This window comes from Tamandua tetradactyla, chromosome 2 (assembly GCF_023851605.1).
Source record: "Tamandua tetradactyla isolate mTamTet1 chromosome 2, mTamTet1.pri, whole genome shotgun sequence".
Lineage (NCBI taxonomy): Eukaryota > Metazoa > Chordata > Mammalia > Pilosa > Myrmecophagidae > Tamandua > Tamandua tetradactyla.
The window spans coordinates 7,396,708-7,423,444 of NC_135328.1; the positions used below are offsets into that span (position 1 = coordinate 7,396,708).

The 26,737-nt window shown below is 36.5% G+C and overlaps 1 long non-coding RNA gene across 2 annotated transcripts in view; it reads right to left on the minus strand.

The window, feature by feature from the left end:
- Window positions 1–8,193: 8,193 nt before the first annotated feature.
- LOC143658922 (uncharacterized) overlaps window positions 8,194–26,737 on the minus strand; it is a 58,828-nt gene continuing 40,284 nt past the window's right edge. For both annotated transcript variants that reach the window (XR_013163368.1, XR_013163367.1), the window contains exons 3-5: window positions 15,141–15,246; window positions 13,438–13,589; window positions 8,194–8,412 (exon numbers count right to left, since the gene is read on the minus strand). This is a non-coding gene — a long non-coding RNA (uncharacterized LOC143658922). The remainder of the gene's footprint in view (window positions 8,413–13,437; window positions 13,590–15,140; window positions 15,247–26,737) is intronic.

Sequence of the window (26,737 nt, forward strand, 5' to 3'; positions counted from 1 at the left end):
ATGCAAGCTTGGCTTCCACCTCAGTCTCTGTCTCAACCATGCCCCTGGCAGGTTGAGAATTAAAAACTCAATACCATTTTACACCCATATGGGGCTGTGGGCTGACAAGTGCCACTTGCTGGGCAGGAAAAGATAAACACAGCATCTAAAGGCTCCACAGGAAAGTCAGACAACCTGCTGGGTCTCATCCTCAGGGAAACTTGATCCTAATTACATCCTCCTCCTGAGACCTGGGCCTGCCTTGTCTGGCAAAATCTGATTGGGGTAGAACAAATTTGGGGAGACCCTCCTCAAAAGAAGGTTCTACAAAGGCAGGGCACAAAGCAGGAAAACAAGAGCCGCAAAGTTAAATAGAAGTTGTGGTCAGGTCTATAATAAATTGAACTGAATGCCAAAGAATAGAGAACAAAGCCAATCAACAAGAAAATTCTAGATAAGAGTGAAAACAACATCCAGAATAAACTAATCAAGGAAATCAGATGCCAATACACGAACAAAAAAAAATTATGAGTCATACTAGGAAAAACAAAGATTTGGCCCAAAGGAACAAACTAACACTTCTAATGAGATATGAGTTGAAACAGTTAATGTTCAAACACGCTAAATCAAGTCAAAAACCAAATCAACAAGTTGAGCAAAGACATGGCAAAAGACATGAAGGACATAAAGAAAACACTGGGTGACCATTAAAGAAGAACCTGAAAGCTGGAAAAAAATGACAGAACTTAGGGGAATGAAAGGAACAACAGAAGAGATTAAAAAAAACACACACACAATGGAGGTATTCTAGTTTGCAAGCTGCTAGAATGCAATATACAGAACTAGAATGGCTTTTAAAAGGGGGAATCTAAGAAGTTGCATGTTTACAGTTCTAAGGAAGTGAAAGTGTTCACATTAAGGCATCAACAAGAGGCTACCTTAATTCAAGGAGGGTCACTGGGTCAGGATCACCTCTGTCAGCTGGGTGGTCAGGTGGTTGCCATCTGCTGGTCCCTTGCTCCTGGGCTCTGTTGCTTTCAGCCTCAGTTCCTGTGGGGGGTTCTCACTTTGCTTCTCTTGGCTGGCTTCCATCTTTTGGCTTCCCTTGGCTCTCTCCAGGTTCTGGCTTGCTCAATATCTCATGTAAGACATACAAGCAATGTCTTCTGGGCTCCAAAACACCTCCAAACAACCATATCTCTGTTCTCTGAAGCAACTGTTCTTCAAGCATCTATGTCTCTGCTCTCTCTGTCACTCTGAGATTTCTGTCATTTTCTGCCAGCTCCAAAACGTTTCCTCTTTTAAAGGATTCCAGTAAAAATTATTCAAGATCCAACTGGAATGGGTGGAGTCACATCTCCTTCTAATCATATGTCACACCTATAACTGGATGTGTCACATCTCATGGAGGTAATCTAATCAAAAGTTTCCTATCTATAGTGCTAAATGAGATCAAAAGAAATGATTGTTCCCACAAGATTGAATCACGATTAAAACATGGCTTTTTGAGGGTACATAATACTTTCAAACCAGCACAGGAGACTTAAAACAGCAGATTTGAAGAGGCAGAAGAAAGGATTAGTGAACTAGAGGAACAGGACATCTGAAATCCTAGACAGAAAAGAACAGGATAGGGAAAAGAATGGACAAATATGAGCAGAGCCTCAGGATATTAAATGACAACACGAAGCCTGTGAATATTATGTTATGGGTGTCCCAGAAGAAGAGAAGGGAAAAGGGACAGAAAATAATGTAGGAAATTATCATTAAAAATTTCCCATCTCTTATAAAAGACACAAAATTACAGATCCAAGAATCACAGCATACCCCAAACAGAATAGATCCAAATAGGCCTACTCCAAGACACTTACTAATCAGATTGTCATATGTCAAAGTCAAAAAGAATTCTGAAAACAGCCTTAAGATATTTACTGCTTTCTCTTGTAATTTATTCCTTGACCCACTGCTTATTTAAAAGTGTGTTGTTCAACCTCCATATATTTGTGAATTTTCTGGCCTTCTACCTTCATTCCATTATGATCTGAGATAGTGTTTTGTATAATTTCAATCTTTTTAAATTTATTGAGACCTGCTTTGTGACTTAGGCTGGATTGCATGGTGTATGAATATAACTGTTTAAAAATGAACAAAGAGTTTAAAGTGCTGGAGAAAATGTGGAGAAAGAGATGCATCTATTCACTGTCCACAGGGAAGGGGAGTGCAGCCCCTGGGAGGGAGTGTGGTGGCTCTGATCCTGCAATCATGCTGCTCAGTGTATACCTGGAAGAACTGAGGGTGGGGACACGAATGGACACGTGCACACTGGTGTTTATGGGGGCATAACACCTATTTGCAATGGATGTAGGTGGCCTAAGGGTACATCGACTGAGGAATGGAAGGGGGAGCTGTGGTGTATAAGTATAATGGACTACTGAGTGGCTGCAAGAAGGAATGAAATTGTGAGGCATGCAGGTGAATGAAATCCTCCAGGTGAATGAAACCTGAGGACAATAAATTGAGTGAAATAAGCCAGGAACGAAAAGAAAAATATTATAATGCCTCACGACTATGATGGACTAACTATAATGTGCAAACTCTGAGAATTCAATTTGAGAACACGGGTTATCAGGTTGGGGCCTATTGTAAAAGTTGCTAGATTGTAAGTTCTTATATCAGTCACATCTATTCAGGAGTTATAGCTGTTATTTGCAAATTCTGAGATGTTGAGCTATTTGTGCATAACCTGGCCGTTCCCTAGAACTTCGGGTATTTGTGTGACACCTGAGACTCAGAGCTAGAGTTCTGCAGCTATGAAAGTCAACATTATCTCATACAGCAACTGTTAAAAACAACAAAAAAATTGATCAGACTTCAATTAGAGATATGAATGGAGATGATCTGGGTAGTACCAATAAGGTAAATCAGACTAAAGGGTAAAGGATGATATTGACCATATTTTAAAACTTCACCTTCTGTCTAAGACAAAAGGAAAAGATATTATTTGTTTTGTGCAAAACTTATTTTTGTGGAAGCATACTATCTAATTGAACTTGTATGGCCAGTTTATTTGAACACCGTAATTATACGGACCCTTGAATAGGGTGAGATCTTGATGGAATGTACAGGTTAAAGTGATGTCCTGATGCAATCCAGACTAAGCTGGGCCCAAGATTAAAAAGTATTGGCAAAGTCCCCTTGAGGGACTGGGGAAAGAGATGGAAATGTCCACCTAGGGAAGACCTGATATTTTCACAAGCATTGCAGTCTGCCAATTCGATGGGCCAGACCCTCAATCTTGGGGCTTGCCCTTATGAAACTTATTCCTGCAAAGGAGAAGCTAAGTCTACTTATAATTATGCCTAGGAGTCACTCCTAGAGGACCTCTTTTGTTGCTCAGATGTGTCTCTTTCTCTAAACCAACCCTGCAGCTGAACTCACTGCCCTCCCCTCTATAAGGGACAAGGCTCCCAGGGGTGTAAATCTCCCTGGCAACATGGGACATGACTCCCAGGGATGAGCCTGGACCCAGCATCATGGGCATGAGAAAGTCTTCTTGACCAAAAGGGGGAAGATAAATGAAACAAAATTAAGTTTCAGTGGCTGAGAGATTTCAAATATAGTGAAAAGGTCTTTCTGGAGGTTATTTTTATGCAGTATTTAGATATCTCTTTTCAACTTTTGGTGTACTGGAGTAGCTAGAAGGAAATACCTGAAACTGTTGAACTGTAATCAGATAGACTTGATTCTTGAAGATGACGGAATAAATATAGAGCTTTTAAGCTGTGAATGTGTGAGTGTGAAAACCTTGTGACTGACACTCCCTTTATCCAGTCTATGGATAGATGAGTAAGAAAAAAAAAGACAAAAAATAAATAAACAATAGGGCCTTGGGTGATGAGATGTTTTGGGTGTTCTTTTTAACTTTTATTTTTATTTTTATTCTTTTTTTTTTTTTGAGTAATGAAAAGTTCAAAAATCTGTTTGTGATGATGAATGTACAGCTGTATCATGATACTGTGAACCACTGATTGAACACTTTGGATGATTATATGGTATGTGAATACATAATATATCTCAATTTCTTTAAAAAAAGTACAATTTTAAAAAGAGTTATCATCAGCTGTAACAAATGTTTCACACCCATGTAGGGCGATGTATGGGAATCCAACATTTTATGCATGATTGTTCGGTAAACCCACAAGTTTCTAATAAATTTTTTGAAAAAAGTAGTTCTACTAAAAAAATGTATTTTCTTACTTGTCATATTATTTTTGAAATATATTAATCTAATAGTCTCCAGCCATAAAATATTTAGAGATCCTTTAATACTCAACGGTCGAACCTAGAACAATAAAACAGTAGATTACTATTTCAACAAAATTTTTTTTAAAAAATATGTTTTAAGGCTAATTGCATATATATAAACCTTTAATTATCAAGGTATTCCATTCAGAGTCACCCCTCCAATGTCATAGTCCCAAACACACATGCAGGAAAATGTCAATCAAGGAAAATGGACAGTGTTACAAACTCAGGTTGATAAAATTTCAAAAGTACGGGCTAAAGAAAAAAATCTGAAATTACTAACTTAATCAGAAATACATTTTAAATTTAAATTAACTTTTAAAGAAAAATAAATAAAAATTTGAATTAACTTTTAAAAGCCATTGGTAACTAAAAATTTATTCTGAGAAGACTCAACTGCCTTAGGGATTCATTTTATCAAATACTAAACGTGACTGTTTCACATTTAGAACGCTGAAAATATGTATCTTAAAGTTTTGTGTGATGTGGCAGTATTTACAAAGGCTTTCTCACTGCTAATATTGTTTAAAGTAGGGCAAAAACCTTACCTATGACAGACTACTTTCTTCATCCTATTCCTGTATAAATTCCTTTTTTGATGGTTTATGCTATTTATACTCTACATATCTCTGAATTACTTATTCTTAAATCTTCAGTGGTCTTTCTTAACAAAATGGCAATTTTTTATTTTTAATTTCTAACTTTTTAAAAATTATTTGTAGTAGCAATAGAAAATGTTCAGTGAAATCCTAATTGAGATTCTTAAACACACTTTATTTTTTTTTTTTCATTTTTTTAGCCTGAGAAGCACTCCTTTAGAGGATATAATTAACTCTTAAGAGAAAATCAACAATAAATGAAAGTAAAATATTTCTTCAGAGTACTTTAAACTGCATGTAGGAAGTAACATCTATACAGTATATATATTAATTTATGTGATGACAATCCTATTTTATATAGTGCAACTAAATATCACAAAATAGTATGTGTGCTAGTATAACTAGAGCAATTAACCACTTTGATCTTTGGTTACTTTAATTAGCAAATACACATTACATAAATGTACAATGGGAATTTCCTGTTTCCATTTATTCAATCAGTGACTCATTAGTCAGATAATCTTAAAGTCAAATTACCTTTCTGAGGGGGACAGTCTGAATCCATTCCATGGAGTTCACACCGAAGATGTCTACTGCATTTTCACTATATACTGAGAGATACAGGGCATTGTAACCTGGGAGAAGGAGGGGGTAACAGCAAGGGCAGGTTTTGTGATTACTTTTTTCACTGAAATTTTTCATTGAGCTAATTACAGGTTCAGATGCAGCTGAAAGAAAAAACAAGAGACATCCCTTGTCCACTTCACCCACTTTCCCCAATGACAACATTTTGCAAAACTAAGGTATTGACATTGATGCAATTGACCTATAAATCTTCAACCCATTTCCCAAGTTTTACTTGCACTCTGTGTGTGTGACTGTGTGTATGTATTAAATTCTGTACAATTTTATCATTTCTGAAATGCAAATCCAACCCACATGAGTCCTTTTGTAAACAAGGACTGTTATCCAGCTCACAAGAGTCCCTCCAGTCCCATCTCTCGAATTATTATCTTGAGCTCCATGCTTGAAACACTCTGAACTTATTAAAGTTCCTCAACAAAAAAAAAGCTGTGAAGATGGTTAGATCCATTTATGACAAAGTAACTGGTATTAGACTTACTGTCCCACCATAAGTAATTACTAAACCAGACAAAATATATGAAGTAACTACTTTCAGGTATTAGTTAATTTACTTGGTTAACAGGACGGCAATCCCTGAAAGAGAGGAAAGGCATGGAGTAGGTTCTGCATTCCCCCAGCTTTCTGCTTAAGGGCAAATTCTGAACCGCAATGTGGGAAATACAAATTTGACTCTTCTCCTAATTTTATCCAAAAGCATTTAAGAAAGGTTCCAATAACAATGATCTGATAAGTCTTCTAAATGTCATCAACAGGAAGAACTTTTCTACAAATGAAAATAATGGCAAGTCACTTTCAAATAAACAATATTTAAAAAAAAAAATTCTCTCCCAATTATTAAGCCAATGAATTGAAGCCAAAGGTTCTAATAAAATCATAGACACAAACTGACAGAGAGTTTTGAAAAAGATAGAAAAGCATATGAGATTAGAAATCATATAGCTAAAAAGGAAAGCAGTTATTTAGAGGTAGCATAATTTACTTTAATATTTCCAAATAAAAAGACCATAATAAAGCACTAAAGTTAGCCCCAAGATTCTAGGAAACAAGGCAAACAAGTTTCAATGTCTGATAAATGGAAACACTGCATAATTAGGAGGAAAATGATTATTTTTCTGGGGTTAATTGATTCCTTTATTCCACAAATATTTGTTGAGTGCTTACCATATACCAGATAAGTTATAATACATTCAAGAGACCAACTATATTAGAATGGTTCCTCCTTATTTCAGTGAGTCCAATATGTGTCCTTCAAACAGCCACAAAAGCAAACATAAACAAAAACAAGGAACCCTCTTTGTGGTGCTAATATTATAGTTGGGGGGGGAGGTAATAAAGCAGAATTTTCTTTTCTTCCATGCACCAAATTCAAGATTATAATCTACATTCTTACAGTGAAATTATTAGATCAAATCACCTCTGATGCTATTTAGACTCTGGGGGGATTATGGAAAATTGGAAATTAGAAACATCATCATTTAACTTGAAAACACATCAAAGCTCATATGGAAGTTTCCATTTACAGAAAAAAGAGAATTTATGTGATATTATTGTTATTATTATCATTTAAAGTTATTCCAGAGCAGTGAAGACTCTCCTTATCATCTATGGTAATATGCACAACAAATAACCCTTCTTCGTTTCCCAGAGCAATTATTTTGTGATGTGTATTTGACAAACAAACAAAAAAATAAAACTTTGTTTGGGCAGAAACACTAGATAAAGCTAATAGGGTAAACTGAAAAATTTTATCAATACTGAAAAAGTTAAAGACATATTTAACATATAAAAATGAACAGGAATATAGGAAGAATAATTAATTTGCACTGTTACATATTCTTTCAGATTATAGAAGCCTAGTAAAGCATGGCTTTTCTAAATGAGGATCTTTATAAAGTAATCTTTACTTGAAGAAAAAATACTATCAAGTAAGATATGCTCTCAAATAAATGCTTGTTTCATGAATAAAAAAATGTTACAATCTAATTTTTTAGTGATGAGGGTCCGAAAGGTAACAGCGTTGGAGTATACATAAGAAAATAGTGAGATTTAAAGATCCAGGTATCAAAGATAGTATATGTTGTGTGAAGGCCTTGAATGCAAAATGCCATAACTGTGAAATACAGGAATAATCTACATTTAGCATGCGAGCCCAATAATGCTCAAAGCTATTTAGCAAGTTGCTCCATGTTGCACAAGCAGTAAATAACTAAGTGGTTCTTACGGAAGTTGGGAAAGGAAAATATTCCTGTTTACTGACAAATGCTTGCATCCTGATTTTAGTAATTTATGTTATGCTTCACTTTCTAGTCATTTATTTATCAAGTGTTGGACATCGGGATATGAAAGATCCTAGGCAGATAGTTTACAGTGATTAAACAGGAGCACAGACCTTCGTGTGATGCCCTGGGGACCAGATGTGCTTTGGAACTCAAATTTTCAGACTTGAGAAAGGCATTACTGTATGCGAGCACGTAGTATATGATACAACACGCCGAGAGGGGTCTGTCTGGGGAAGCATCATATAATCAAACATGTCATTATATTTTTTAATTTTGCAGATAATTCAATGAATCATCTCACTAAGTATCAACCTCCTGTCAATGAACATCAGGTTTCGCTGCTGAGCGAGTTGTGAATAAACTTAAGGTTTTCTGATTATGGCTTTGGAATTGCAGGTGAAGGGACATGGACCTAGTTGGATGAAAGTTATAGAAATCCGTACCTATGATCGCCGCTGCCTGGGTGGTTTTGATCAGGGGTAAGCTGCTGGCATAAGCCTCTTTCAGAACACAGACTGAGTGGTCTCTGGGATGATTTTTTTTCAAAATCTTGTGAAATTCACGCAGCACTCCCACCCATTCACTCTTCTCATTCTCATTATCTGCTAAAATTGGGATTGAATATTTATTACTAGGTGCTGAGAGCTGGGAAGCTGTGACCTAGAACAATTTAAGGAATACCTATGTTATAAGAAAGCAGATATTCTTTATGCTATCCTGCTTAGCATTTTTCACTAAACTCACCATTGGTAAATGACACCTCAACTACAGTTAGATTCTTCCTGGTTATTAGGATAAAAAGTCTAATTATGAGAACCCAGGCCAAAAGCAAGAGGCAGATACTCTGTAAAATACACGAATCACGTCTACTTGAACCCTTATAAAAATACTGGCGTTGAGGATGATTGAATAATGATACAGCTGTCACAATGTGACTGTGTGATTGTGAAAACCTTGTGTCTGATGCTCCTTTTATCTACCTTGTCAACAAAGGAGTAGAACATCCGGAATAAAAATAAATAATAGGGGGAACAAATGCTAAAATAAATTTAATTTGAAATGCTAGTGATCAATGAAAGCGAGGGGTAAGGGACATGGTAGGTATAATTTTTTTTTTTCTTTCCTGTGTTCGTTTTATTTCTTTTTCTATTGTCTTTTTATTTCTTTTTCTGAATTAATGCAAATGTTCTAAGAAATGATGAATATGCAACTAAGTGATGATATTGTGAATTACTGATTATGTATGTTGTTTTATTTTGTTTCTTTATTTTTTAATTAATAAATAAATTTTTTAAAAATACTGGCATACTACCACTAAATACCATATTGTACTTCATCCAATGCAAATAATCACCACTTGTGTGCTGACTCTGCCCTAGGAAGAGCTCTAAGGCATTTTCATGTATTAATTGATTTCCTCCTCATGGAAACCTCACCAGGAAGGTACTCTTCTCACCATTTCACAGATGAGCAAACAGGCACAGAGGTAGAACCAGGCAGTCTGGTGCCAGAACCCGTGCTCTGAACCTCTATATTTCATCAGAGACATAACTTTTGCACCTTCTTATATCTCTAAAATGATGATGTCTTGCAGCTGTAATCATAGCCCAATTATGATTATTGGGGTTTTTTCCTTGTTGTTGTTAAGTTAGAAATGTTCAGAAATACTTATGCTTTTGGCTGCTACATGCCTGTAACTAAATCATCATTAGTAAAGAGCAAGTCAAATTTAAATTTAAAAAAATACATCAGTATGCTAACAGAACTCTAAATTTATATATAAAACTGTCCTGGTAAACATCAGTTCTAAGCAGCAATGACACAATAAATTCCCACTGTATAAATCAGTAACTGAGAGCCAGATCTTTGCAGGACTATTTATTGGTTATCTTTGGGCTGAGAAACTAAGAATTTCTCTATCTAGTCTTTGTTAAATACAGATTCATAGGTTGACCCATAACAACCTAAGTCAAATAAGGCAACAGTAGTCCTTTCTGTCACTATATTTAACCCATTCCAGAATCATTTTAATTTTTTACATGAATTTTTACAAGAGTGGAGCTTCTAATTTTATGAGATCACAAAACCACGTACTTCCCTGATTTTTCAATATGATAGTCTTGGTTTGAATTTGAAGTATGGCTTCAAATTTGCTTCAGAGGAAACAGTTTTTCAAAGTGTCTCTATTTTTGGAAGCTATACATTCATGCATACTGCAAGTCAATGATTAATTCAGCAAACATTTACATCCAACTTACAGTCCCATAACAGTGGAGACAAAAAGGAGATGAGACTTGGTATTCACACCACAGGAGCTTTTTCTCCCTTAGACACAACCTGGAAATACGTCACTTTTGAATCATCTCTCCTTCTCTGACACTATTTTTCCCCTTTTATTTCAGCCCTATAATACAGTCCTGCTTTTTAAGTCATCCTGTTTCCAGCTACAAATCTGACACCTGAAATAAAAGACTTCGACACGTGCAGAACCCTATTTATAGTATCTGGGGGTAAGAATGGGGGACAGATCTATTACAGCAAGTAGAAAAAGGGGGAAATTCCCTTGCACAACTTCCAAAATCTCAACTTCCAGTGACCTTCAGCATCCCAGAAACCTTAATTTCTGTGTACAGGCTAGGCACAGACTGAAAAAAAAAAAAAACACATAATGAAGTGAGCCAACTGCAGCACGCATGCTTACTTTAAAGACGCAGGACATACCCTTACTCCTTACAGGAATAAAATCAGTAGGCCGGGCGGAACTGACAGAAAATGCTCCATCCCTGAAGGAAAAGTAAAACATTGAATCTGAGTAGAGGCACCTGCAACTGAGTAAAAACAACCCATAAATACAATTTTTAAGTTGAACTTTATTGGACTTTACCGGTGGTAAGGAGAAAGCGCGTGTGAGAGATCGCTCAAGCCATCCCTGGTAGATGAAAGCAGGGGCACAGTATATGACAGAATCACCCTGTGTGTGGATACGGCAAAGAGAGGAAGGGCAAGGACAGGTTCTAAGGGACACTAAGAGGAAGGCGGAGAGGAACCTAAAATATTCAGAACAGTCAGAGGAAACAGAGAACCATACCGCATTTCCCTCAGTACGAGACACTCCCTAAATGTTCACAGATGCCGTTTCCTTCAATACGAGAAGCTCCCTAAACGTTCACAGCTGCAGTATCCTTTATCAAACGCTCCAAGAGTGTCAGGAATAATGTCAGTGAAAATGGCAGAGTAAAGACTTTTGAAAATTCTCTTCTTCATAAAAACAAGGAGAAATTTGACAAAATTTGTCAGAATTGACTTTTACAGAAATTAGTCAAAGGTTTGGAACAATCCAGGGAGGCTTCACTCAAGAAACAACAGCCAAATATTGGTAATTATAGTGGTGTTTGGTGATGTTATAACTTGCCTCAGTCCCATTTTCCACTCTCCAGCTCCATGGTAGCCCGCTTTCCTGGTGCAGAATAGGAAGCTCTGGACAGAGCCAGAGGGAGCAGGAAGGAGCAGAAAGGAGCTGGAGCCTTCTAAAAGCATCATTCCCAAAGAATTGTCATTATTTGTCCTGCCCAGGAGTTCTCTGGAAGACTCAATCTGCAATAATGTCTGTATGTGACCTGATTCATAGTGCAACCAGTATGAAAAGCTCTTTCCCTGCAGGGCATTTACAGAAAAGAATTTCAGGTAAGCTTTTAAATTTCATGACTACCTGAGGTACCATTTAACAGCCAATTTCATATCAGAAACCACAGAAGATGGAAGGCAGTGAGATGATACATTTAAGGTGATGAAAGAAAAAGACTGTCAACCAAGAATTCTATACCCAGAAAAACTATCCCTCAAACAACTGGAGGAGAAATCAAGCCATTCCCAAAGAAACCAAATCTAAAAGAATTCATAGCTAGCAGATGTGCCTTACAAGAAATGTCAGAGGGGGTCCCATGAGCTGAAATGAAAGGATACTAGATAGTTACTTGACTCCCCAGGAAGAAACAAAGAGCACCAGTAACAGTTAACTGCATAGATAAATATAAATGGCAACATGCATACATTTTTTCTTTAACTCATTTTTCTTTTAAATGATTAAAAAGATAATTGCATAAAGCAACAATTATAAATCAGTGCTGATTTAAAATATATCAAAATTTATATATTTTATATAAAAAATAAATGTTTATATAAAATATATTTTAAAAATCTTTGAAAAGATCAACAAAGTTGACAAGTAGCTTAATGGACTAAGAAAAAAAAGAGAAAAGACACAAATTACTAAAACCAGGAATGAAAGAGAAGGCAACGCTAACAACTTTACAGAAAGAAAAAGTAAAAGGAATACCATGAATAATTGTATGCCAACAAATTAACTAACTTAAATTACTTTAAAAGTCTGCCAAACTTTTAAAGAAGAATTAATACCAGTCCTTTAAAACTGTTCCCAAGAAATAGAAAAGGAGGGAATACTTTGCAATGCATTCTATAAAGCCAGTACTACCCTGACACCAAAACCAAAGACAGTGCAAGAAAAGAAATATAGACCAACATCCCTTTTGAATGGAGATGCAAAAATCCTCAACAACATACTAACAAACCTAATCCTGTACTGTATAAAAATGATTACACACCATAATCAAGTGGGATTTATTCCAGAAATATAAGGTTGGTGCAACATAAAAAATCAGTCAATGTAATACACCATGCTAATACCACAAAGGGGGAAAACCCCACGTGTTCATTGCAATAGACATTGAAAAATAATTTGTCAAAAACCCATACTCTTCAATGATAAAAATACTCAACAAATTAGGAATTGAAGAGAACTGCCTTCAAAAGTGTATTTGCAGGCAGGCCACGGTGGCTCAGCAGGCAGAGTTCTGGCTTGCCATGCTGGAGACTTGGGTTTGATTCCCGGTGCCTGCCCATGCAAAAAAAAAAAAGTGTATGTGCCATAAAAAGAATGAAGTACTGATGCATGCTACAACGTATATGAACCCAGAAAACAATTATGCTAAGTGAAAGAAGCCCGTAACAAAAGACTGCACATTATATGATTCCATTTCCTGAAATGTCCAGAACAGGCAAATCCACAGAGATGGAAAGTAGATTAATTTTGGTGGCTGAGAAGGAAGGGGATCGACTGCTAATATGCATAGGGTTTTCTTTGGAGATGTTGAAATTGTCCTAAAATGCTATCGGGCTGATGGTTGGTCAACCTTATGAATATAAAAAAAAACACTTGAGTCACACCCACTTTTAAATGGTGACTTTATGGTATGTGAACTATATCTCAATGAAAGAATGCTTGGTTTTGAGATTGTATTTCCTTTCTTACTACATACACACATACGCATCTATAGGTATATCATTAGAACACATATAGGCATATCATTAGAAAACAAACTTTTGGTGAAAAAACTTCTTACACATATCACACTAAATATAATCTATTCCTAAAAGGTGGTAATGGCAAACTTTAGGCAAAATTTTTTATTTCAACATTTCATAGGGCAAGGGGGAAAACAGCAAATTTACACAAAATTAAATCTGAATGGCAATAACATTTTTAAAAAATATCAGAAACCCTTTTATTCCCAGATTTTTATAAGAAAAATATTCTCCCTTCCAAAGCTTACCTCATGTCAATCACTTGACTCACTACAACACTGGGTTTGGATGCTTTTTCTTCATCTATCTCATACAGGAAAAGTTTGAAGTCACATACTATGGCCCAAACTCTCTGCCATCCTTTCTTCACTCCTGCTTTCTTTGGGATCTTTGGTTTTGACTTGTTAAAGAATAAAAGAAAATAATTCCAATGGAAGCATCAATTACTACCCAATTATTACATATGAATTAAAACAAAATTTTTTTATAAGCCTGTCACTTTTCTTGCGAAAGATACAGATTGGAACTATCTAATATGAATGAAATTTTTAAAACAAGGCAATTCACAGGAGACCTGGGTTCGATTCCCGGCCCATGTACTTCCCAAACAAAGAAACCAACACAAACAAACAAACAAAAAACTCCACAAATGGTGCTGAAATAATAGGACACTTACATGGAAAAAGAATGAAATGTGACCCCGCCACACAGCATACAAAAAAAAAGTAAACAGCCAAAAAAAAACAAGGCAATTCCTTTGAGGACAGAATAATTTTTGTGCTATGGAAATGAGAATGGCACTGCTCCAATTATCACTTGCATTTATCTTTCAAATAGCAATCCCAGCTTTGCCTCTAGGTAACATTAAATTCAAAATGGGTAGCACCAGGCCTCAGATTCTTAAATATTTCTCAAGTTTATTCACTTCTAGTTTTCAATTTATCAGCACTGACCAGGAGTCAAATCTACACCCTTGTGGAAGCTTCAGCACCTGTTCACCACAAGGCAAGGACAAAACAGAAAACTTAAGAGACATTTCAGAATATCCTAATGGGGGAAGCAAACTTTTGTTCTGAAATCATCTTCTTAGGACGGAAGAAATTTTCTATTGCTTGTTTTCAACCACCTAATATTTCTGGCAAATCCTGTGCTCACACAATGAGAGGCAGTTAACTTTTTAAGAGTTGGTCTCAGTGCAAAATGCTGACGCTTTCCCAGATATGGCCTTCGGAATAAGCGGCTCCCACGCCTTTCTGTGGATCTAGACCGAGCAGACCTTTCTCTCGTGAGAAGGCGCTGGACAAGCTCTTGGAACTTTTTCTACACAGGTTTTGTGACAGCAGAACCCACATGCTTTTTTGAGGGAAATAAAGAAAGATGATCATGGTGGATACTTGGTTTGACTCCGCCCTCCATGACATTCCTTCTACTGCACTGCTCAAAGCTACATTTCCTGGACTCCCTTGCAACTCAGGTTAGGTAGGACCCGATTTCAATTCTGCTAATAGGATGACTTTGTGTGAGCCTCTGCGTTCAGCTGGGAGAGACGCAGGGTGCAGCGCGCCTGCTTGCTGGCGGCGACCCTGAGTTTAGGCTGCAGTGGTGGCTTCCTCTCTCGGTGAACCACAGCAGGCTCAGCGGCCAGCGTCCCGGCCCCCACAGCAGCCGAGGGTTCCGAGGGCGGCAGCACTGGTGGAAGCTTCCAGATTCATCACCTCCGTGCAGCAGCGGGTGCAGCCCGCCCAGGCTCGGCAGAAGCCCAGCAGTGCTGCGTGCACCGAGGGCGCTCCGGGGGACTCAGCTAGAGAACTGCCTCCGCAGACTAGGGGGGACGTTGTAAGCACCGGGCTCCCCACTTTTAATCCTACTGCATTTAATGCACCGCAACCGCATGCGCAGTTAAGGGAGACTCTGGCACCGCGCTACGTCTTCCTTTCCCCTGCAGACTCACCTTCACAAATGCAGCCCTGTCTCATCAAACCCACCATCAGAGACGTGCACTGATGACATTTGGTGGGTATGGTAAAGGACATGAGGAAAAACTGGTGAGCTTTACACTACAAAATAAAGAAGCAAAAAAAAAAAAAAAAAAAAAAAGACAACATTGAGTAAAGAGTTTTGCAAAGGTGATTCCAGTCTGTAACCCCCACCTTGCCCAAATTATCATGTTATACTCAAACGAAAAGAAGCTCCCTTCCTTCCTCACCAGCATTCAAGATACATGCCCCGTAATCATTTCCTAATTGTAAAATAGTGGGCAAGAGAGGCTAGAAATTGCCCAAAACAAAAATGGAGTTCAGTGATAAGCAAATATTTGTTAATGCTTTAACAAACCACATACATGAAATATGGCCTTTGTACTGATACATACCGAACAACTGCAATGTTGCTTTGTTGAATGTTAAATTCTTGAAATTATTCCTTAACAATGGATTGAGAATTGCATTACTATTTATGGCGATAACAAAAAATGTGATTTTGCACGTTGTTTTGGAGAGGAAGAATCAGTTCAAATTTTTATCTCTATAGCAAATTCTATGCTTCATATGTACTATCAATTCAAAATCATATGCTTCACCCCATTAGAAAATGTAAATTCAGAGTCTTAAAATGTAGAATATAGGGAACCTAGAGATAGAAGCTAGAGAAGGGAGAGCAAGTTACCTAATATGTACAGACTTGTTCATGAGGCTGAATTTAAATGTGTAGGAGTGGATAGAGGGGACAGTAGCTCATTAGTGGGATTATAAGTAATAGTGCCATACTGAAGGTGAACATGATTGAAAAGGGTTGTTTAGAGCCTCTCACAGATTAGTGTAACAAATATAAATAAGTTCTTATATGAACTACTTCAAAGGTATGACACTTGTATAAAGTGTTCATAATAGAGGAGTATATGGGGGAAACTACCTATTGCATGCTATGACCTATATCTAAGAGGAAAACCTCACTAGTACCCTAACAATACTAGGGGTCAGTAATTGGGGGTGGGGGAACAAGAGTTAAGGGCTATAACTACTTGTTAAAATGTACTTTGAGATTTATCACTTTTTTGCATATATACTTCACAATAAAAAATTTGTAAGAATAAAATAAAATACCTCATGAATTGATAACCTCCTATAAAGCAGGTGATACTACACTTGAACAGATACAAAGAGAGCATGTTTGATATCGGAGACAGTTTCTAACTGAAACTCCAGTAACTAATATTGCAAGAGTCTTCACAGATTCATCTACAAGTTGGCAATCCAATCTGAATTCTCCACTTCTGGAGCATGCCTTTCTGCCCCCAAATTAATTGCTAACATCAATTAGCCACATGTAAATTATAACAACCTCTGGCTTCTCCATTTATTAATTTGCAAGTTTTTTCAACTTCTCTGTGTCTGAGTTTCCTCATATGTAGAATGGACGGAGTTACGGTAGCCGCTGGGCACTGTGTGTGTCCGTACAGGACCTACACATTCCTCATACACACCGTCAGCCCTCCCCCCGTTTGCAGCAGTGCACATCACCCTCACCTCCTGGGGGCCTGCCGTCTCTACCCCCTGAGTCTTCCCGGGGTTCTAAGACACAGATCGTCTTGTGAATTTGGGGCATGCATTCCCCAAGCATGTGATCCTCTGATTTCTCAGCTCTGCTAATCTCTCACTCAGGCTACCATCTTCCCAAAGTACGATACTGTGTTGGCCTACTCTTCTTCTCTCATCAGAAATAGATATATTTTTCTATCTATCATATGTAACCAAGTCCCCAAGAAAGAAGGAAGGATGGAGGAGGTCAAGAAGGGAGTTAGGACAGAAGGAAGGAAGGGAGAAAAGACAGAAGAGAGGCAGAAAGGGATGGAGGGAGGAAGAAAGGAAGGAAAGGTGGGAGGGAGGGAAAGTAAACTCTTATACTCTGATTGATATTATCTTAAAATCACATATCAATTTTGGCAAAATGGATAGTTCACCATATTTTTTTCATTATTTTTCTTTAATATATGGTTTTGCTGATCCTTGTATATGCATCTTTTCTAGTTTCATTTCTAGACTAGGTGTTCATTATATAATGAAGATAAGTAGTACTTTGCATATCTATCTTGTATCCAAATTATTTTACTAATTTTAGTAGTTATCTTAAACCAGAACCTCAGGTTCTCTGAGAAACCACCATTAAAATCATATGGAAGAGTTTTTTCTTCCAATGTTTATTCCAATCATTTCATTTTTATTTCTTATTTAATTTCCTATAACATATCAAAAATTGTTGAATACTAATGGTTCTATGATATATAATTCCTAATTTTAATTGAAAACTTTAGAAATAATATATATTACTAGGTTTTGGAAAATAGTCTATGCCTTTTGAATTTCCTTTTATTCTTGCTATAGTTCTAGAATGTTTTGACTATTTGGGTCATCTTGAATTAGGCACCGGAAATCGAACCTGGGTCTCTGGCATGGCAGGAGAGAACTCTGCCTGCTGAGCCACTGTGGCCCACCCTTGAATTACTTTTTGAGTACGTAGTACATTCACCTTGTTCAAAAACCAAAAAGAGGACTTCTCCACTCCGAGGTTATAAGACACTCCACTACACTTCTAGTATTTCTGTGGTTTGAGTTTTACATTTAAATTACAGATAAACTTAGGATTTATCCTGGTGTGAGGTAAAAGATATAGAACTTTTGAGTTGGTTTCAGGGGAAAGATCTGAGCTGCCCATTTTAGTTCACCATTATCTGGAAATTCTTAATAAGGCCTGATAGAAACAATCAAAACCCATTAAAGAGGGGAAAAAAACAAACCATAAATTTTTCACTAAACATTTCACCTCTTTTTTTGAAGTATTCGCAAACGTATGAAAAAAAATGTTACATGATTTTCTATAGTGTTTATTTTTCATATTACTTGATCTATGATGAATGTAAGTCTGAAAAAATGTTTGATAAATGCCAAGGCGAAAACAGAGAACAAAAATAATTTATTCATACTTTTAAGGAACCCACTAAGTTTATAAATAAAGTAAGTACCATAGATAGGAAGACAGTTCTACTATGAAATTCCTTTCTGCTAACTGTTGGTGTGTAAACTGGGAGATGAGCAGAATCTACAATATTAATTAAGGAAATAAAAAAGAAATAAAGGCAAGTTACATATATTTCAAAAATTACCAGAATTTTAAAATTCCCAAAGTAAGACAAAATAATTACATTTGTTAACAGACAAAAACTCCATAAAATTAAAGAGCTAGTGGTGCTGGAAATGTATTTTGGGTATATAAATATTGGGTATTTAAATATCTGCTTGCAGTTTCAACAAACAATTTATATACATCATACAATTGATTCTAATTTGAATATTTATAAAATAATATGAAAACTTACAAATTATAGTAAATCATATAATTATAAAAATAATGTGATTCATCAAAAATGGAAATGTTATAGCACATAGACTTCAATGAAAGGACATTTATCATTAAAAAAATTTGAAAGAGACTTTTAATAAGTAGATATCATGATCAGTATTTTCAAAAGCTCTTTGAGCTATTGTTTCATGGGTATAGGGGGCAGTTTTATGGATGTGACTATTATAAAAATATTTTTAAATCAGTTGTAGAGAGTTCAGCATAACTTGTGGAGTACTAATAATCTAAACATATACTCAGTAAATTTAGAGTACCTTTCTATAGCATTCCTATGCACAATTATTATGCATCTCAATAAAAAAGACTTTTTCATATGAATGGATAGACATAAGTCAAATAAAACTAAGCCTCTTGGGAATATTGGATTTCATTTATTGATAACCGAGTACCAATTTTAGTTTTATTTTGATTAGTAAGAGACTATCTTCAGTCTAATAAAGAAAAACCACTAATCATATCAAATGATACATAAGCATTTGACCAAATTCAACATTTATTCATGACAAAGCTCCCAACAAACTAGCAATACAAGGAACTTCCTTAATCTGATAAAGAGCATCTACAAATTTAAAAATTCAAGCAAACATGACTAATGATGAAATATTGAACTATTTTTCCTAAGATCAGAAAGGAGGCAAGGATGTCACTCCCACCACTCCAATCCTGGATCATTCTGGAAGTCCTAGACGGTGCTATAAGGCAAGAATAAGAAATTAAATGCAAACAGACTGGAAAGGAGGAACTCAACCTGCCCTTACCTGCAGATAACATTTGCAAACAAAGAAAATCCCAAGGATCTCAAGGGAAAAAATTGGCACTAAGAAGTGTATTTAGCAAGGTCATATGACATAGGTTAACACATAAAATCAATCATTTTATATATACTAGCAATAAATAATTGGAAACTGACTTTTAATACAATTTGTGATACCTATAAAATAAGGGAAATACTTAGGTATAAGCCTAGCAAAACATATATAGTAACTGTAGGCTAAAAACTACAGAACACTGATGAAAACAATTTTAAAAAGCCCCAGTAAATGGAAATCCATTCCACACTCATCAATTGGAAGATATGTAATAATGTATATATTAATTCTCCCTAAATTAATCTATAGATTTAGCACAATACCAAACTCCCAGCAAGATTTTTCTATAGATGTAGATAAATAGATTTTAAAATGTACATAAAAGGTATAGAAATTAGAATAGCAAAAATATTTTAGAAAACACTTTTAATGCCTTGACAGAGAATAAAAGAAAGAAAAAAGAACTAAATGGAAATTTTAGAACTTAAAAATACAATAACCAAAATTAAAACTCAATAGATGGGCTAAACAAGAAAATGGAGAAGACAGAAGAAAGCATTAGTGAACTTGATGATGGAACAATATAAATTATCCAGAATGAACAGTATAGAGAAAATAGACTGGGAATAAATGTAACCAAACTAAAAACATTAGAATAATATCATCAGAGTCCCAAAAGCAGAGTAAAAAGAAGATGTGGTTAAAAAAATACTCAAAGAAAGAATAGCTGAAATTTTACCAAATTTGACAAAGGATATAAACTACAGACTCAAGAAGCTAAGCAAATTCCTAATGAGATAAAACTAAAAACACATGCCCAGGCACATCAAAGTCAAATTTCTGAGAATTGAAGACTAAGAAAAAGAATCTTGAAAACAAAGAGAAATGACATATTACCTATCAGGGCAATGCAGTCTGAATGACAGTAGATTTCTCACTAGAAGCCATAAAGACCAGAAATAATGGAACAATATTTTTAAAGTGCTGATAGAAAAGAACCATCACTATATCTAGTGAAAATATCCTTCAGAAATAAAGGGAAAATCAAGATGAAGTGTCTTGATTTTCCAAGATAGAGTGTCTCTCAGATGAAGACACTCTAAAAGAATATGTTACAATTGACCAAAAAGAATGGCTAAAGAAAGCTCTCTAACTGGAAAAGAAATTATATAAAAAAAGATTCTTGAAACATCAGAAAAGAAGAAGTGATATGGAGAAGATTGAAAATATGGATAAACATAATAGATTGTCCTTCTCTCTAATTTTCTACATTATGTTGGATGATTGAGGTAAAAAGTATACAACACTAATCTGTTTCTCAATGCATGTAAAGGAAACATGTGAGACAACAATACAATAAATGGGCAAGTGTAAATCAGTGATTGGTAATGGATTAAACTCTCAAATCAAAAGGCAGAGATTGACAGAATGGATAAAGAAACATGATCCAACTACACCCTATATTACAGAATACCTATCTCATATTCATAGATAAAAATGGGCTGAAAGTGAAAGGATGGAAAAATATTTCATGCAAATAGTAATTAAGAGAGAGACAGGGAGTGGCTATATTAATATCAGACAAAACAGAGTTTAAGTTAAAAATATGTTACAAGAGACAAATGGTGTTATACAGAAATAAAATAGAAAATACAAGATTTAACATTTATACATATGCACCTGACCACAGAGCACCAATATCTATAAGCAAACATTGGCAGAACTGAAGGGATAAATAGACAGTTTTACAATAATAGAGATTTCAATATACCACTTTCCATACTGGATAAAAATCTAGACAGGAGGTCAGTAAGGAATAACAGTATAAAACAACTAGATCTAGCTGACATATATAGCAAACTTCACCCAGCAACAGCCAAATACATATTCAAGTGTGCATGGATCATTCTCTAGTATGCAATCATATGTTAGAGTATAAGTAAAGTCTTGATAATGTTAAAAATATTGAAATCATTAAAAGTAACCTCTCTGACCACAATGAAAGCTAGAAATCAATAGCAGAAGGAAAACTGGAAAATTTACAAATATGTGGGAATTACACAGCACACACTTAGACAACCAGTGGATTAAAGAAGAAATTACAAGGGACATTAGAAAATACTTAAGAGACAAATGAAGAGAGACACAACATACTAAAATGCATGGGACACAAGCAGCTGTGTCCCTACCGTGGTGGTGCCCATTTGGCCAACTGTGATGTGGACCCAGCCGGAGAGTTAAATTTTTATAGCAAATTTATTGTGGCTTCTTGCTTTAAAACATTTGGGTTTGAGACATGTCAATCATAGAGGAATACTAGAGAATCAAAGAGGAATCATAGAGAATAATCTATCACAAATCCATGTAACTACTATCCACACATTTAGTGAAACATTTTGCCAATCTTGTTTCAGGCTAGAAGAAATTAAAAGGATCCTGAAACAGTTGCATCCTTCTAGCTACATTCTTCTCCCTCCTGAGAGATTAGTGAGTATCCTGAAATGATTCTTCTTGTCCAATTTCTTACACTTTAATGACATATTCATGCATCCTTTAAGTAATGGCATCTCTTGGTCTATTTTTTAAAAATAAGGTCTGACATGGCTATAAACCACTCTGAAGTTTTCCAAACGACACTACCTGCCCTATTAGAACTTTAGACCCAGCCCTCAGGATTCAAAGTGTGAATCAAAGAAACCCCAGGAGGAGGCACATGGGTGAATGAGAGGCAGAGAAGAAATGGAGCCACATTTTTCAAGATGGAGAGTGTGAACCACCAAACCTTTTCCTGAGGAAATACTTTTTCTTGTGGAAAGTCACACCCCCTGGTTAACCTGAAAGGCTATGAAGAGGGACTTTATGTACTATTATCTAGAGGACAGGAAATGCTCTCTGATTTTAATGAGTGCAGCTACAGGTGTATTTTTATACCTTACTAAGTATATATGACATTAGACTTGACATTAAAATTATTATATGATTTTCTAAAATGTTCCTGTTATATCATGATTTACTGATGCTAACTAAAGCAATGGAAATGACAAGAGAATTCTCCATGCCAGACCATGTCTGTACCACGTTTGGACTCACCATTTCATAATTCACATAACTGTGTTCCCCACTCTTTTTAATCCAAACTTCATAACAGTCACCATCGTAAGCCTCATTGTTTGAATGCAGTTAGAACTTTTGCCTTTTTTTCTTAGATTTTTGGAAAAACTTTTCTCATTTGAGTTTCAAGTTTTCCTTAGTTAGCAGTGAAACTTAATATTCTCTAATAGACTTGCCAAATTAAGCAATATATTTGAGGAGGGGAAAACCTCACTCTATTCTTCCAACATGATTCATTTTTTTTCCTGTTCACAAGTAACAAGTTGAGGAGCAACTTGCCCCAGGCAGGCACCTTCACTGGGTCGGCTTCATCTCCACTATGTGAGGAAGGAGATGTGGACCCGGAACTGATGTAAAACTTAATCTCCAGGTTCTGTTCAAATACGTTCTCAACCGAATCATTCTAGGAAAACAAGTCAGGAAAAAGAAAGTTCAAAATGTGAGTCATGAACGTTGTATTTCTCAAAGACGGATAACACAGCTAGAGTTTTGGTACTTTTGTTGGTAATGTTTCAACATAGGAGATGTCTACAACCATGCAGAAAATGCTGTGACACACCTGTACTGCTGAGCACTTTCCTTCATCCCTGAGCCCTATACCATGCTCCATCCTTCAGTTCCATGTGCAAGTATAAGGACATCCAAAGAAATTGAGCAGGTGGATTCCAGTTAGTATGTGATACAACAGTTAACTAGAAATTAAAAATAAGAATGCTGTCCCTTCAGGTACCCGTATAAAACACTGAAAGTAAAGGAGGCCAGAACAATATTGGAGATCTCAGTGCAAATGCAGACCTGCTTATTTTACAGCATGGAATTACTTGGCATTGGTGGTTGACTTTTAAAAATTGGAAGGTCATATGGCGCATAATTAAGTAATTTCCAAAGTTTTAAATCTTCTCAAATGAAATGCAGAAACAGCTGCAGAATTTACATAGAAGAGGGATGGGGTGGAAATTTGGTCCAAAGAGAAAGAGGGCCCTCTAGGAGAGTCATTGTGGGGTTGCATGTGCATAGTAAGCTCGGTGTTTCCAATGTAACCAGAGAATAAAAATAGGTTTTTTTGCACTTTATATTTAATATACATAAAGTGATGGTGGAGCTGCTGATGGTGGTGGTAACAGCCATTGTCATTGGGGATTTAGGGGACCAGGCAGAGATTACAGAAAGGCTCGCACAGACTCAACCACTCCTTAGCCTTGGAGCCACCACTGTTGGAGAGTTCCGAGAGCTTGAATGAGCACGTTATTGTGCTTCCAGGACACTAAGTCTCTTAAGACAGTCAAGGCCAACTAATAAGTAGCAGAAATAGTTAATGATATGTGAAGCAAAACAGTTCTGCCTAGTAAATTACCGCCTACCTTTGTTCTCAATTCCCGATAGCAGACAAATGGCTTAAATCCCCAAATGCCCTGTTTACTTTCTCAAGTTGAGGCATTATCTTCCATTGTTTAGTTCATGTACTGCTACTGCTGTGAAATTATAATGCAGTGTTGGAATAATGTTTTTTGTAACTTTTTTATTGTGAAATAGAACATATATGCAAAAAAGCAATAAATTCCCAAGTAAATTTTAACAAGTAGTTATAGAACAGATTTTAAAGTTTGGTATGGGTTATAGTTGCATGATTTTTCATTTTTCCTTCTAGCTGCTCCAAGACACTGGAGATCAAAAGAAATATCAATGTAATGATTTAGTAGTTATACTCGGTTGTTACATCCTATCTTCTCTGTTTTTTTCTCACATAATATTTAATTAATGCTTTTATTGGTGTGGAGAATTTTAAAAATCTGCTTTTGGATTAATTCCTGCTACTAAATATATTCTGTATGGCTAATATTTGAGAAATTCACAAGACTACTGTGGTAGTTAGATTCAGGTGTCAGCTTGGCCAGATGAAGGTACCTAGTTCTGTTGCTGTGGACCTGAGCCATTGGCTCAGGTCCACAGTCAGCTGATTACATCTGTAGTCGGCTAGGAGGCGTGCCTGCTTCAATGAATGATGTTTGATTTAATTGGCTGGTGCTTAAATGAGAGAGCTCAACATAGCATAGCCCAAGCAGCTCAGCATACCTCATCTCAGCACTCGCAGCTCAGCCCAGGCCTTTGGAGATACAGAAAGGAACCACCCTGGGGAAAGTTGTTGGAACCCAGAGGCCTGGAGAGAAGGCCAGCAGAGATCACCCTGTGCCTTCCCACATAATAAAGAACCTCAGTTGAAAGTTAGCTGCCTTTCCTCTGAAGAACTACATGTTAAATCAATAAGTCCCCTTTTACTGAAAGCCAATTCACCTCTGGTGTGTTGCATTCTGGCAGCTAGCAAACTACAGCTCCCAAAGAAACAATTAAGCCAGACTCTGAAGGCTGGGAATTAAAACCCACCAATATCTGTGACTTATTGCTAATAAATGTATTCCCTGCTGGGGCCCTGAGCTTCACTGAGGAAGACTCCTGGTCCATCTTTGCATCTCTGGTTCTCATAACAATGGAAATTCAAATCCTGGCACCTTCCCCTGCCACCTCTGCCCTCCACTCTCCCCAGCCTCAAGCATCAAGCTAGCCAATGTTTATAATCTCTGAAAAATCTAGGTGTTTCCTTTTCCCAGATGTGCAATAACTTTTTAATTGCCCACAGGTGTCTTGGGCTATATTTGGAGCAATATCTATGTTACCCAATATGTGGTGGTGCTAGGGGGTCCTTTTTTACAAGGGTTTGGGTCAATGACCTGGCTTAGGTCTAGGAACTGCCTAATATGCCATGACTCTATCGTGGTGATTCCGAAGTTAGGTTTTTACCACAGAAAGTAGGTAACATTTTAGGATACTCTCCACCTACTTAATTCCTAGGTTCAGCTTGACCAATTAGTAATGGCCAAATATCCTTGAAGGTCAGCACACTCTGATTAACACCTTATCCCTGTACTGTTATTAAGGCAACTGCTCCCACTTTGTCATGGACAATTAAGCCCAGTTGGCCTCTGCCACTCCCAGATTACCTCTATCTAAAATAGGACTCGTACTCTACAGCACATATCTGAGTGTCATCCCTACCTGAAGAAGATGTTCACGGTAGGGCATTTCACACCTGATGGTGCTCTCTCACTAATATACTTCTCAGTGCCTTAATGAAAGGAATATTCCTCTAAGGATGCCTCAAGAGGCAAATTGGTGGATGTTCAGGTGAAATTTGGGGCCACACTGTTGGAAAACCCAACTGTTTCAGTAATCCAGACATGAAAAGTCATTGAGGGGGATAAATGTTCATCAAGACAAGTCCTTAACTGAGATCAGAGCTTTTAGTTGTAGAGAAAGGCATCAGCACAAGGAAATTATGAAATAAATCAGATTTTTATGTCTAGTGAAGAATTTTCATTTGGATCACCGGCACATGGCACTAACCAGAGACAAGTATAGAGGGGGAAAAAAGCATTAATTTTTTTCAGGGAATTTTATTGCCAAATAACCCAAAAAACTGGCCTAAAGATGCCTTAAAACAATCCATAGGGCCCCAAATGTATGCAAACAAGAAGCAGGCATCGAAGAGTATACAGCTGCTCAAGGTTGCTAATTACCATGGTTTGCCAACCCCCAAACCATTCCTGTTGATCCTAAAGAACACCTAGCGCTCTATCTGAGATTATACAAAAGTTTCACGCACTAAGATTACTTTCCAGAAACATACAACCTCCAGACAGGTACCTGGCCAGATAAGTCCTGAAACCGAGAGGAACATACCTTTCTAAGAACATAGACTAGTTCCATCCCCCTATCCCATATTATCAACAGCCCTCTCCAACATGAAAAAGTTAGAATGGACACGGCCAAAATATCCCTAAAAATTGGGAGAAGGATCAAAGGAGAAAGAGGAGTTATAACAGAGAAGATAAGATTTAACAAATGAGTATGATTGCTGAATCATTATATTGATATTTCTTTTAGTCTCCAGTGTCTTGGAGCAGCTAGAAGGAAAAACCTAAAATTGTGGCACTGTAAGCTGTACCAAACTCTGAAATTTGTTCTATAGCAACTTGTTACAATGTATTTTGAAATTTATTGCTTTTTCACATATATATTACATTTCAAAATAAAAAGCATTTTTTTTTAAAAAAAGGTATACAGCTGGGCATAACGTCTAGAAATGGTGCAGTGAAGAGTGCAGTAAATTCTCTTCCCCCAAAGAAACTATAAAACTGAACAAAGTTGTCATAAACAA